This window comes from Sciurus carolinensis, chromosome 2 (assembly GCF_902686445.1).
Source record: "Sciurus carolinensis chromosome 2, mSciCar1.2, whole genome shotgun sequence".
Classification (NCBI taxonomy): Eukaryota; Metazoa; Chordata; class Mammalia; order Rodentia; family Sciuridae; genus Sciurus; species Sciurus carolinensis.
The window spans coordinates 154,279,767-154,293,849 of record NC_062214.1 but is presented as its reverse complement, the minus strand read 5'-3'; positions in this window follow the sequence as shown (position 1 = coordinate 154,293,849).

The following is a 14,083-nucleotide window of genomic DNA, read 5'->3' as shown; positions in this document are numbered from 1 at the left end:
GTTCAGAACCGCTGATTTAGATCCACTCGCTTACTTGGCAAGAGCTTTTATCATCATTTCCCCACATCTCACAGCTCCCGCCATTTTCCTTCTGCCCCAAATAAATAACTTATGATTTTCTTCAGTGAGGTCTAGGGGGCAAAGTGTGACATAAATGGTTTTTGGTTTCATTTTTGGTAAATCTGAGAAAAGTGCTTTTCCTTTTGTTCTGAAAATAAAATTTATTAGATGTAGAATTCTAGATTGAGAGTTCTTTTCTTTTTAAAATTTCTATAAATGTACAATAATTTTATTGTAAAAAATTTGAATACTATAGATGTAATTCAAAATTAACTATAATTGCAACTAATCACATATAACCTACATTTAATCATGTTTCAGTAACACTTGTTGAAAATTTTTTTTTCTTTTGTTAATGATATTTATTTTTAAATAAAACCATGATATATTGGTTAAGACATAGATTTATGTAGGTTTAACCCTGGGTTTCAACATTGACTAGCTTTTAGACTCTTGGGCATGTTTACTTCTCAAATAATCAGCTTTCTCACCTATAACATGGGGATGATGAGGATGATGATGCTTACTTTTTAGAATTACTGTGAAAATTGACACTGCATGTATAGTACTTAGCATAATACCCAGCAAGCACTATGTCCAATAAATGGTATTTATTATTATTATTAATTTATTTCTTTATTTGCAGTAAGTCAAAACCTGACTACAATCAAGTCAGATTTCCCTTTTACCGTGTTTGTAAATTTGTTTTTATTATTATTATTTGTTTTTTTTTAGATATACACAATAGTAGGGTGTATTTTGACATATTATATATACACGGTGTTCAACCCATTACAATTTTAATCCCATTCTTGCGGGTAAATGAATGGAACTGGAGGCTATCATGCTAAGTGAAATAAGCCAATTCCCCAAAACCAAAGGTTGAATGGTCTCTCTGATATGTGGATGATAATTCACAATAAGGGAGGAAGGGGAGGGGAAGTATAGAAATTCAGTGTATTAGACAAAGGGGAATGAAGGGAAGAGAGTGGGGTGGGGATGAGAAAAGAAAGACAATAGAATGAATTGGATATGACTTTCCTATGCACATATATGAATACACAAGCAGTGTAATTTCTCCACATCATGTTCAACCACAAGAGAGTTATTTTCTTTTAGAATCTTGGAGGATTCATTCCAATGTCTAGTGACATTGTGGCCATTGAGAAGATATAGCGATCAAATTATCATTCCTTTTTAGATAACATGTCTTCTCTGTGGCTCATTTGAAAAAATCTTTTTGTTTTTTGTATTCTTTAAGCATATTCACATAAATACACACATAAAATTCCTTTTTGTGATTTGTTGGGATTTCTGGATCTAAGAATTGGTATCTTTAAACAATTCTGGAAAGTTCTTAGTATGATCTTTTTTGTTTTTATTCTCTTTCTGAAATCAAACAAATATTAGATTTTCTCACTTTGTCTTCTATTTTTTCTTAGCTTTATTTTCTATATTCCTTCTCTTGGCTTCTCATTTCTGTGTTTCCTTAGGTTTATCTTTCAGTTTAGTGATTATCTCCAGTATTGTCTAATATGCTGTTTCCCTTTAAATTGAGTTTCTACGTTTTTGGTGGGTAAGACAATAAACTTTTTGTTGTGTAATTCAATTGGACTTAGATTGGTTGTTGCTTGCCATCAAATGTGTGCATATGCATGTGTGTGTATTTTTGCTCAAGCAGGACCAAAAGGAACCTGTGCAACCTCTTGTCACATGATCAATACTCAGCCCCTACCTAAATCTCACTCAATATTTTTAGCATACCTACTCATCATGTTAATTATTATGACGATCAAATTAATTAAATTCATTGCCACCCAGGCTATATTTAAATCCTCAGTTCTTTGTACCTTTCAACTTTTTACTTTAAGTTTTTTATTTTTATTTGTTCTATTTGGTTTTTCAAATGTGCTTGAATTTTTGAAATTATTTCTCATCCTTATTAATATTTGCAAATCTTTTATGTCCTTAAGTGTATTAAACACATACGTGTGCTGGTTTGTGATGACTGCTTGATGTTACTTGAAATCTTTTTCGGTTGGATTTTATTGTCTTTTGTGTCTACTTGTTCTTCCATGGGACACCTTGTTTCCTTGTGTGATTTGTGTTTTTGAAACTTGGACATTCTTTGAGGCCTGGATTTTTGAGACCTGGATTGATTGATATTGTGTTCCTTTACCGAGGAGGATTTTTTGATGACTTCTGCTAGTCACGTACAGATTACTCCCGCAGTCTACCCTTCAGTTTTTTTTTTTTTTATTTTTAACCACAAGTAGCAAAATTGGTTTTGAAGCCTATGCAATGATAAGCTTTTCATGGATCATTATGGGATTTACTCCCTTCTCCCAATGCTGAGTTCCTTGCTATTCCGTTCTACATAGTGGGTTTATTTCTAAAAGCTGCAGTCCTTTGGAGTCCCAATTTCTCCATCTTGAACAGCTCCAAGTTGTCCTCTGTGTGGTCTATCCCTGTGCAGCATTGCAAAGAAGCATGAAGATTTTTTACCGTACTTTTATTTCATTTTCAAACAATCGTTTCATGGATTCTGGTAGAAGACTCCTGAGTCAAAGATGGACAGTTGTCTTTTTGTTTGTTTTTTTTTTGTTTTTAATGGAAATAGGAGTAACCTGAGTGTCAGCAATTTGCACATGTTCCCCCCACCCCCAATCTCCACCAGAGACATGAAAGGGACAGGTGACATCTCCCCATACAATTCAATAGGCTGTATTGCTAGAGGAAGCCTGAGCTTGGGGAAACTAATTCTTTTATGTTGGTCATTTAAGCATAGGTGTTCTTCACTCTGGAGGGAGATTATCTTTTTTATATTGGACAGTAAGTGTGTCTGCTCTTTGCTCTGCAAGGAAACATTCTCTAACTTCTGAGGCTGCTCAGTAAATAAGCATTCCTGAAAAGATAATTAAGAACCCTAGGCAGCTAGTGCCTTCTTCACGAGACATTTGGAAACACAACAGGCCTGAGGAGAACAGTCTCCCAAAAGCCATCAAAATGGATGGTCAGGGTTCAGTAGATATCTTTAGAATGAAAGTTAGTGTAACCTCAGAGGATTTTTTTAACCTTTGCATCTTCCTTATCTTCTTGCTAATGAAATATTTAATATATTTTATCCATGATTTTTAAAAACAAAAACATTCTTACACTCCTAGTCTGTATTACTGCTGGAAATTGAAGTTACAAAGTTAATCTTAGTGGAATTAAAATAAGCCAACTACTTATTCTAAGCTTGTTTCTTACTATAATTCCTAAATTGATCACAAATATCTGAGCTATAGGCAATTCCTTTACACATACTTCCTTTTCTGCTTTAAAATAACAAAATATAGACTTTGCATTTTAAAAAAAGAACAAATTCACTATGCAAATAAAGATTCTGTTCTTGTTTTGTGTGCAAAAGTGTTTTCCCACACAAACATTTGTAAACTCTTGATGACAGAACAGTAGAGAGAGTCTGAGCAAATCCTAGTTAGGAATGGTGATAGAGTCAGTCTTCAAGAATAAAAATGCATTAGATTTGTTTCTTGTTTGAAATAGTTTTCTTCCTCAGTTGATTGGGAGAACTTTGGAGATGAAAATATTGGTGAAATTATTTTTACTACTTCTGTTTACATTTCATATTGTCACATATCTTATTTATTCTGAGCATTGTGGCCATATCCATGTGGCCAACATATCGATTTCAGGAAACGGTTAAATAGCAAGACTATATTTGAAAGTTTGCGTAAGTTCTATCCTCAGGGATGGTTTATACCTTTAGTTTTGCTATCTATAATGGTAGTCTTATTTGGTAGAGAGAAATAGAATAAGTTAAAAAGGCATTTGTAGAAGAATAGAAAATCTGTCAGAGTTTTCCCAGAGTTGATTCTTCTTCTACTAAACCCCTAAAGTGTCTCTTGCCGCTCTTGGTAAAGGATTTCTAACAGGTCACTGTAAGGTGTTTACAGGTCCCTTCCATATGACCCTGATAGCTTAGTCCAGTGTATTAGTCAGTCTTTCCTTGTTGTGACCAAGATACCTGTCAAGAACAACTTAGAGTAGGAAAAAGTTTGTTTGGGGCTTATGGTTTTAGAGGCTCAGTCAGTGATCAAGGGACCCTATTGTTCTGGGCCCCAAGATGATGGCAGAGCATCATGTGAAAGGGCATTGTGGAGAAAAGTTGCTCAGCTCATGGCAGCCAAAAAGCAGAGAGAAAGATGAGGTGCCAGGGACAAAATATAAACCTTAAAGTCACACCCTGCAGTGACTACTTCCTTCAGCTACACCCTACCTGCCTACAGTTACCATCCAGTACAGTAGTCCTTCAAATTATTAGTCCATCAAATGGATTAATCCACTGGTTAGGTTATAGCTTTTATAATCTAATCATTTTACCTCGACATTCTGAACGTTCCTGCATTGTCTGAGTTTTTTTTTTTTTTTGAGACATCTCATATCCAAACCATATATAACATCTAATTTCCAGATTTCCATGTTGTTTAGTTTTGTGTTCTAAGGACAGAACTAATCTCCACATTTTAGGTGAAATACCAATGCCCAGATTAAGGAATTATTCACCCAGTGTCATGCAGCTGAATAATACAGATCTGGATAGAGACATAAGCCCAGGACATTTTTAAGCATGTTGCTTTTGCATAATATAATTTTCCCCCAAATTGTGCCTCATGGAATCTTCTTATGATATGTCAAAAGATATTCCTCTAAATAAGAGCCAAATAATCTAGAAAATGATGGTCAAATAAAATTTAATTTTTTCCACACATTCTGGATTTTAACCTTTTATTGGTTATGTTTTTATAAATATCTTTCCTTACTCTAAACTCCTTTTTTTTTTTTTTGCTTTATCTTTGGATGAATAGAAGTTTTAAACTGTGGACTAACTTACTCATTTTTTTATACTTTAAGTCTTAGGAATTCCTCTATAAGTTCATGATTTTTTAGGTATTTTCAAGTAACAATTCAATGTTTTACTCTTTACATTTAGTTTGTGATATGCCTACTACTGATAACATGGTACACAGAGACTGATTTTAGGATATGCTGTATGGTAAAACTCCAATTTTATTTTTTTCTCTTATAAGTAAATACTTATCCCTGACCTCCAAGGCTCACCTCTGTTCTGTGTGAAATTTCCATGCATGAGCAACATGTTCTTGTCCTTCTATTCTGTTCCATTTTGTTACTCTTTCTGCTTATTCACATTACCATACTGCTTGTAATTGGAAAAAAAAAGGGGAGGGGGACAATCTAATTGTTCAACAGGAGATTAGATGAATAAATTGTGATTTATTCATACAAGTGAATACTGGTATACAACAGTGAAAATAAATGTACTTGAGATCCCTATATAAAAGATCTCATAAATACATTGTTGAGTTCTTCTTGTAATGCCCAAGTTTACAGAGTTTTACCAAAATAATTTCTAGGGCATTATACCAGTTATATAAAAGTTAAACACATAAGACACTATAGTCATTATTTAGAAATATTTGAAAATATCTTAAGTACATTGATAAATGCATAAACAATCTACACAAATTCAGAATTTCATTCCCTCTAAGAGATGGAAGAAGTATGTTGAAGAAAGGGCACACTGAAATATTGATTGTAATTGTAATATATTTCTTAAGCTAGGAGGTGGGTGTATGAATTTGTTTTACTACTCTTTTTGCCTTCTTAAGGTTTTCCTAATGTTTTCACAAGTAGTAATAAAAATACCTTTATTGCAGTAGTTCTTAGAACCTTTAATTTTCTGATAAATCTTGTTTTCAATTCCCCAAAAAAGAGCATTCTGTGAGTATTTCCCAAATTTAATTGACCATGGGAAACCCTGCCCTCAGAACACCTATTGATATCTTGGGAATTCGTCTTGTTTTATGGATCCCAGATTCAGAAATGTACATTAGACCATATTGCTTATAAAGATGAGACAAATTCAAGGTCTAGTCTTTCTTAGTGTCTCATCATGTTACAAAAGTGCTTTGAACTCAGCAGGATAAAAAGGGAGGTGTCGTACATGTGGTTTTTACTTTAGCATTTTTTCTTCAAGTTCCTCAGGTATTCCTATGACTTTAATTTGTGGACTACATGTCCTTCCCACCCTATTCAGTGGGGGCAGCTGGAATGTTTGAAATAAAGAAATCAACAAAATATAAATTCTGCATGGTGAGAGTAAAGCTATAATACGACTTCTTTTGTTTCTAAAGTACAGTGCAGAGAGCACATAGTATAGAAGAATGTCACAGGAATAGGGGTTGCCTGAGGCATTCACTGATCAAGTTAATTATTACAGAGAATTTATTATCACCTGTATTATATATCTCCTACTAATAGAGCCCCCCTTTTTTAATTAAGGATCATCTCATAAATAACATTAGGATGTACACTATCTCTTCTTTGTAATGGAGATCATAGAAAAACTTTTAGTTTTTCTTAATATATAAAATGAAGCTGATTCCTTTTATTTTTTCAAAAGGAATGCTGCAACTGGCAGACTTTGTATGAATTTTTAAAAAAAGAATGTATAAATAAAGCAGCTGATTTGACCTGGTGAGCCTTGATTCCAATTCAGCGTACTTTCCCTATTTGTAAAGTACAGTAAAAATGTTGACCTTTAGAAACTGATATTCCCTGGGTATGCAAATGTGGTAACACACTTTTTTGGGGGTTGTTGTTATTATTGCTCTTCAAAAAAATGTAGGAAAATCCTAATATAAAACTCCAAAACAAGAGGTAGTATAATGTCTATACTCATAAAAAAAAAAGAAACAAATTATTTTAGGATGGTTTTTTTAAAGATTGTGGCCCCAAATGGTGACCGTAGGCCTTGTGCAGACTAGTGTATGTGCTACTACAATCTTGCTTGAGGCTCATAAATCTTGCATTATTTGGAGTAAGTGTAGACACTCCAAAATGAATTTAGAAGCAAATGTGACTGTGTTTCTGGGCACAGGCTGGGTGGAGGGAATGCCGTGATCATGTGTCAAAAAATTCTAATCATCTGGTCTTATAATGAATGGATTAGTTCCTCCATTCTGCCAATAGAACATGAGTGTATGAAAACTTTGAAGTGTAGGAGGCAACGGCAAAGAAAACAATAAACTGTGCATGTGAGACTGGCTAGATGCTTGGTGATTAAGAGATGAGGGCCCCGCGGGTCAGCTCCCCATAGGTACAAACAGATGTTTGCACTGTTTCACAGCTGCTAAATATGATATAAATCCAAAGAATTTTTCTTGTTTTTATAAAGGAAAAAAATACCCAGACAGCAAATTTTTGGTCATTCAGATACTCTTACCAAATGACATCTGGTTTCTGTACTGCTTATTTAAGCAATCCTTAAAAAAATGTTTGCCAAGGGGAGTAACTCTAAACTTTCAGTCCTTCACCATACATAACAGTACAGTTTAAATTACAGTGTAGCATGCAGAGTTTATTATAAGCAATGCCGTTCTTTATTTCTTAACTAGCAAGTTCTACTTTTAAGAAAATGGGTTAGATATTATGTAATTAGTTAAGGGAAATCGATGATGAAGTTACATGTGGAATATCCTAGGATTCCTATCCCAATGATGGCGAAGAAAATGAATTAATTGCTTCCATATGTTAAGAATGATGGTGAGCAAAGCTAAACTATACAGTTACCTAAAATAAAATGTCAGCAATCTTGCAAGACAGTATTTTGACTTGCATGAAGGTGAGAGAACATGCAAGGCAGAAAGGAAGCAGCGACAGGTTGGAGAGATCAAAACAGAAATGACCTTAAGAAAAGAATTGCCTGCATCTTTAGAGAAGAAACAGATATCTGCCATCCCTACAAACACTATGCCTTCGAGTTTATATGCAAAAATTAGTTCATTATTCTGCTTGACAGCAAATATGTTTATATTGATTGTTCTTCTCAAAGGTGTCTATTTTGAAGCATGTAATGCCCAAACTTACAGGCTTGTGCTCTGAATGTTTTCCACCTGGATTTTTGTGGGAGACCCTGATCAGGAGTTTCTTTAGCACTTTGATTCAGCGTGTGTTCCAGAGCTTAGCACTGGAACAGAAAATGTGATAATTTCATAACAAATTTGGCAATTAGCAGCATTCCTTCTTTTGGGCTTTGCATCATTATTTGGCCTGATACTGCAATTCCAGTCTGATATTAATAAAGTTAAAAAAAAACAATCTGACAAATTCAGCTTAGTTGGAGATTCCTCACCCAAAGGTTTGTTAGGTCTGTACAGTATTCAAAAACCTGTCCAAAGGGTGTTTCCCAGAGTGAAGATTATATATTGCATGGATCTAGTCCCTTTTAAAATTGATTTTTGTCCATTTTTTTAACACTAGGTTTTTGACATTATGTGATGTAGAGTCTACCAGAACTGAATTTGCAAGAGGATAGTAATTTTTCCTGTTGTTTTACTTTCTAAAGTTTGAACAAGTCTTCAGGCCTGATGTATGCAAATGATTTTCAGCTTCAGCATCAAGTACAATTCACTGATTCATCTACCATTTCTTTTTCAGTCTCTAGCAGGAACTTTGGCCTCCTCTAGATTCCATAGGTTTACCCTATCTCTAGCATCCATCATTTCTGTGTTTACTAACTTTGAGAAACTTCTCATGTCAAACCTCCTCATATATACCATCTGTGTATGAAATTCCCAGGTGGGGGCTCATAAAGAGTTTTCATGGAATCTGTCTGAGGACTCCTGTATTCAGGTTGACATTCAACTGTGCACAGCTAAATCCCCAACCCCCAGACCCCCATGCCAAGTTCTCCTTATCACTAACAGCTTCCTATTGATGTTAGTAAGACTAAATATGCAAAGGAAATATGAAGCTCTTCGTTCCCTGAGAACCAGGATATTTAGGTTGTGCAAATCCCTGAACCCTAAAATGGATTTAATCAGCCCAATTCACATCATAAATATCATGTTGCAAGGACACACATGTGCTGGAGCAGATAGGGAGATTGAGTTTTAACTTTCGAATTTGCAAAATCATGCCCTGTGGGCCATCAATTTTTCTTTGGACACTCCAGGGACTTTATGCCAAGAAGCATTCTTAAGGGGTTCATACTGAGTAAGTCCATGTTCTACACTGAGAAGGGAGTAGTTTACTCTCCATGATCAAAGACATCATATTTCACTGCCTAGAACCCTACTAGAACCCCCTAGCTATTCTTTCTGCCTCAGTTTCCCCCAGATTATTCCATAGAATGGCTTGACATTCTTCTGCAACATCTATTTTTATTTTTCTCCTTTTTCCCTCTCATCCCTCCTATACTTCCAACCAGTCCCTCCTTCCTCCCTCTCTCCTTTCCTTTCTTCCTTCTCCCTCTTCTCCCTCAAATAGCCTACTATCGTCAGTGATTCCATACTGAATCTCATCTAAATACAGGAGGAAAACTGAAGCTTGAAGTTTTGAAAATTACACTTTTTATTTAGAAATACTCACATGTAGTAGTGAGAAATGATGAAGACAGATGTCATATATGCTTTTCCATTTTTTTCCACTGAAAATATCTTGCAAAACTAAACATACAACCAAGATCTTGCCCTGAATAATCAGATATGGACTATTTCCATCACCATGAGAAACCCTCATTTTGCCCCTTCATAAACTATATCCAAAATGTCCCTGTTCCAACTACTAATCATTTCTGTAATTTTGTCCCTTTCAAGAATGCTGTATAAATGGAATCATATGGTATGCAGCTTTGGGGGATTGGTGTTTTTTCACTCAGTATAATTCTCTGAATATGCATCCAAGTTATTTCATGTATTTGAAGTTCCTTTTATTGCCAAGTATGGTATGGATGTGCCATAGTTTGTCTAACAAGTCACCTACTGAAATGCATCAGTTTTAGGCTATTTAGGAAGTTGGTATGAACATTTGCATACAGGTTTTTGTGTGAACATAAGTGTTTGTTTCTCTAGGACAAATGCTCAGGAATATAGTTGCCAGGTGTGATAATCAATTTGTAGTCTGACCAAATACCTGATAGAAACAACTTAGAAGAGGAAAATTTTATTTTGGGCTCTTGATCCATTGTCAGCTGACTCCATTTCCATTACTCTGGGCCTGAGGTGAGAACATCATGGTAGAAGGATGTGGCAGAGGAAAGAAGCTCAGCTCATGGCAGCTGAGAAGGAGAGAGGGAGAGGGATAAGAGAAGGGGAAAGGGGAAGGGGTAGAAAAGTGGGGGATGAGGGAGAGAATGGGGAACTAGGGACAAGATATAAGCCCCAAGGGCACATCCTCATTGACCCACTTCCTCCAGCCATGCCTACCTGCCTATAGTCACCACCCAGTAGTCCATTCAGTTATCAGTGGATCATCCAGCAAATGAATTAATCCATTGATGAGATCAGAGTACTAATTATTGCTTAAAAGCCTCACCTCTGAACCTTGCTGCATTGGGCACCATGCTTTCAGAACATGAATTTTTGGGGGAGACATTCCAGATCCAAACCATAATACCAGGTTATATGGCAGTTGCATATTTAGCTTTTTAAGAAATTGCTAAGCTGTTTTCCAGAGTGGCTGTACCATTGTCCACTCTCACAGTAACATAAGTGATGCAGTTAGCTTGCTTTTGGTGTGTCGCCATGTCTTATTCAAGCCATCCTGATAGGTGTGTAGTGACAGCTCATTGTGACTTTAATTTACATTTCCCCAAGGGCTGATGAAACTGAAAATCTTTTCAAGTGCTTATTTACCATCCAGACATTGTTTTTAATGAAATTTCTCATGTCTTTCATCTAGTGTATGTTGAATATTTATTTATTGATTGATTTTACTGTTGTATATTAAAAATATCTCATTTAATTGCCAAAAAAGACTTTTGAGGGTCACACAGCTCTTAAGAGATGGAATATGAATTTGATTTCAGGTCTGCATGACTTCACATGTTTTTTTTTCCCCCTCTCTATTAATCATTCTCCAGCATTTTGTCTCCTTGCCTCCACTATTTCTTGGTAATTGACTGTCTTCCAAGGCTTCTAGTGCTACTGCTAGTGGAGGAGATTCCACATTTACTTTCCCAGGGACAAATTCTGAATACACTCAAAATGTGTATCTACCAGTGGCAAAGTGGACCATGTCCTAAATCAGGCTCTGTGACTTCCACCCATAACAATCCTGTCTATCTGACTTATTCCTAGTAACAGACTGACCATCCTGTCATCTGTCAAAAACCTTTGTTTTCTCCCTTTCTTCCCTCACAGAACCCCTTCCATCAAGTCACTAGTTGCCAAGTATCAGTACAGATTCTTACTCTGTGCTCCTTTCTTTCAGGGTTCACTAAAAGTTCATCCTTTTTTAGGCCCTGTTATCTACATTACTGCAATAGCATCCTAACAGGCCCACAGTCTCCACTGCCTTCTATTTCTTGGGTATCTCATCTTAGACATTGTTCTCAGAGTTATCCTGAAGCTTGAGACTGATCTTACTTCTACAGAACTCAGTGGCTCCCCTCTGACCAAGGACGGATGCGGTCCTCAGTCTGCCTTCATGGTTACCATCCAATTATGTTCATTTTAATTTTAGGCCCAAACTCCATCCTCATTCATACTCAACTGTTTTCATTCCTCAGTATATTCTGCACCTTCTGCTTGGTCCTTCCTCACACTGTTCTGTTGAATTTACTTTTCAACAGTGCGTTCAACATGCCCTTCAAATCTTGTCTCCAAGGCAACCTCTTTTATAAAAGACTTTTCTGATTCATCTAATGGCATCTTTTATTCCTTCAAAGGCAAATCCTTATGACATTCATCTTGCCTTTTAATAGTGTGATAATCTTGAAGGCAAAAATAATGTTATTCACTTTCATCTTCTTTGCAGTACAAGGCAAAGTGCCCTGTTCATAATAGGTCTTCGGTGCTTACAGATTTGGATTTTGTGAATGAATCTTCAGGAGTCAGAGCTTCTAGTAAGGTCTGTTCTAAATTGTTTTGTTATGATTCATCAGGTATGTCCTTACTGAATCTTTTTTTAATACTTTGATTGATCTGGATAAAACTAATCACCAATCTTGACAAAAGGATAATAATCACTCACCAACTACTCTTTCCTCACTTGCCATTAGGATGACTCTTAAAGGTGTGAAGAATTAATTTCTAAAGATAGTTTTCTGAGCACAAACCTGTTACAAATAAAATTCCACAGGGTTATTCCTCATCTCGGATAATAGATGAGCAATATTCTTTGAAATGTGTTAGAGTATGTCAGTTGTAGGCATGAGCTAGAGAATGGGATATTTCTGGAAAAATTCAATTTAAAAATTAAGTATTCTGATAGTTTATAAAAAATAAAATGTATTAAAATGTGTTTAGTAATGCCTTTGTCAGTTTTTAGCTGCATATGTGTTCCTTTAGATTTGTAAACTTTTAGTCTGAAATAGGTTGGCTTTTGAAACTCTTGTCACGGAGGTCTCTATGGGTTCTGTGTAGAGGCACCATGGGTGTGGGAGCATCCTAGTGTTGCTGGTGGGTTCTGGGTTCTGGTATGTGATTTTTTCATTGACAGAATCATTTTTCTTTAAGAACACAAGAATGTGGATTTATAGCCTGTATAATTTAGTAATTATATCCAATAAATGAAAATGACATCATGTCACTTGGACTCAAGAGCCTAAAATTGCAGAAAGATGCCAGGGAAGAATATTCATGGTGGAAATTAGGGCCACTAGTCATTCATTGTTGTGCCTGGAGACTAGATGACAGTGCTGTGAATATAAATAATTCCCAGCATGGAAATGAGCAATGCCTTTTTGTGCCCAGCATATATTAAACACCAACATCCCAGTAATAAATTCTACAGTGTAGATTTAGCCTTCACTCATTTTCTTGCACTCTCCATTTTCTTTTCTTCCAAATATACCCTCCATTCTTTTTATTAAGATTTACTACTATTAATTCCATGTTAGGAGAGAAGGTTGTAAAGTACTCAGTTAAGAGAACAGGTTTAGACTCAGGCAGACTGGTCTTAAGCCAAGCTCTAAAATTTTCTAGCTGTATCTCCCTGAATAAATAAGGGTAGGTCCTAGTTTTCTCATATGTGAAATGGGGATAGGAATCACAGCAATCTCATAGGGTTGTTGAGGAATTGCATAAGATAATAGATAAAATTTAGTCTGGCAGAGCAAGTACTCAGTAAATGATAGCTACTCTTATTATTAGTTACTATTTATCTTTATATTTGTGATTTTAAGTAATGTGGAACTAACAGTCATTGGTTTATTCTTCAAACCCAAGGATCTACCTAGTAGATGTAAGGGCATGTGCTTGAAACCGAATAGAATGAAGTATCCACAAAATACCTTCAAAATTAATATACTTATTGGGTAGTAGAGGCCCTAGTCTTAAGGAACAGTGTCTTGATATTCTGAGTTCACACCTATCTCATTCATTTAACCAACATTGCCAGGACATCTACCCCATGCCAGAAATGTGCCAGCACTGGGATCCATGCTGTGGTATTGTTCTAAACAAAATCCATCTGAATCCATTTGAATGCTTCCCAACTTGTTTTCCTCAGGTAACTTATGAGTAGTTATGTAGTGTAGCTTAGATCTGGAGATCAAATTTAGAGTTCCCCACTGGACTTGTATCTTTGCACGTGGAAAAGCCTCAGTCACCAAAAATTGAAGCCAGGGAGTGTGACCACTGTGGATAATCCACTGTGGACAATCTTGGCCCTTCTCCAGGAAGAGGCCTGGGAGTTCCCCCTATTGATCACCTCAGAAATATGTGGCTGTCCACTGGAGTTCCAAGCTTGCTTGAATTCTCTGGGGACATAAAGGCATGACCAAGGTTGGATGACAGAGTGATCTTGCTCTCTGCATTTGCTGAGGGTCTCCTGTTGCAGAAAGGAACTGGGTGAAGTGTTCATTGGTCTGTTGGTAGATGAGCAGCCAACTGTAGCTTCATTGTAATCAAGTGTTAGAATTAATCTCCTTCATCTGTTTTCATTTTGCTAACCTGCTACACCAGGCACCACAAAATAAATACAATAATTAACT